Source organism: Xylocopa sonorina, unplaced genomic scaffold (assembly GCF_050948175.1).
Source record: "Xylocopa sonorina isolate GNS202 unplaced genomic scaffold, iyXylSono1_principal scaffold0128, whole genome shotgun sequence".
In the NCBI taxonomy this organism is placed as follows: Eukaryota; Metazoa; Arthropoda; class Insecta; order Hymenoptera; family Apidae; genus Xylocopa; species Xylocopa sonorina.
The window spans coordinates 139,895-141,132 of NW_027490199.1; positions in this window are offsets into that span (position 1 = coordinate 139,895).

The following is a 1,238-nucleotide window of genomic DNA, read 5'->3' on the forward strand; positions in this document are numbered from 1 at the left end:
GCGGGGACGGCTGTCAATGTGTTAACAGCTTCAGGTTTTCAAAAGAATGTGAATTGTACAGTTCCATGCAATGGAATGAAGCTTCATAGTGTCTGCGTGTCAAAGCGGAAGAGTACTAATGCGATGGCACATAGCATTTCATCGCTTCGAGGTAACTAAGCGGTATACTTCGATGCATGGCATTATGCTTATCTGCTTCTACATTTCAAGAGAAAGTAAATGCTAGAGCTCCTTGCACCTGGATTGCGCTTCATAGTTTCTGCGTGGCAAATCAATGGTGTTCTAAAAAACACCATGCATTCCAATGGCCCACCTCATTTCAACGATTCGAAGTTAGTGAGCTGTAATCTTCTATGAATAGCATTATGCTCATCTGCTTTTGCACTACAACAGAAAGTGAATCGTACAGTTCTAAGCAACAGGGACGAGTTTCATAATGTCTGCCAGTCAAAGCAACGGAGTTCTAATGCTCCATTCAATGGTGTCGCGCATCTCATTTCAACGTTTCAAAGTAAGTAAGTTGCAATCCTCCATACATAGCATTTTGTTTATCTATTTCTACATTTCTAAAAAATGTGAATTCTACAGTTCCAAGCAACTGGATGGCGTTCCACAGTGTCTCGGTGTCGATACAGTAGAGTCCTAATGCTCCATGCAATGCGATGGCGCATCTCATTTCAACGTTCTGAGTAAGTAATTTGTAATTCTCTATGTATAGCATTATGCTTATTTGCTTCTACAATTAAAAATTTTCTTTTCTTCTAGACACCAACTGGCCTGGCAGCCAATGACAGAAAACGAAGTGAACATTTTTATTGGTGTCCTGCTTATATTGGTTGTAGCGCCACTGCTAGAAATTAGATTATATTGAACTCAAAAAAAGGATATGTATACAAGCGTGGATATGAAAAGCGCGACCGGTTTACATCGATACATAGATATTTACACTTATCCTACATTTTCACGGCTTGGACTGAGGACCGTTTAAATAAACTTAGAAATATTGTTAACGAAATTGTCGACACTTTCAAAATTACTGTTAAGACTTGTAAAAATATTGTAATCGACGAAACCATGGTTTCGTGTCGAGGACGCCTCAGTTCTTGCCAATATATCCCAAGAAAGCGGCATAAATATGGTATAAGACTTTGTAAACTGTGCCTTCCGGAAGGATACAGTCACAACATTCTTATTTTCGTCGGAAAAAATGCAACCATAATAATTAAAGCACATGCGCA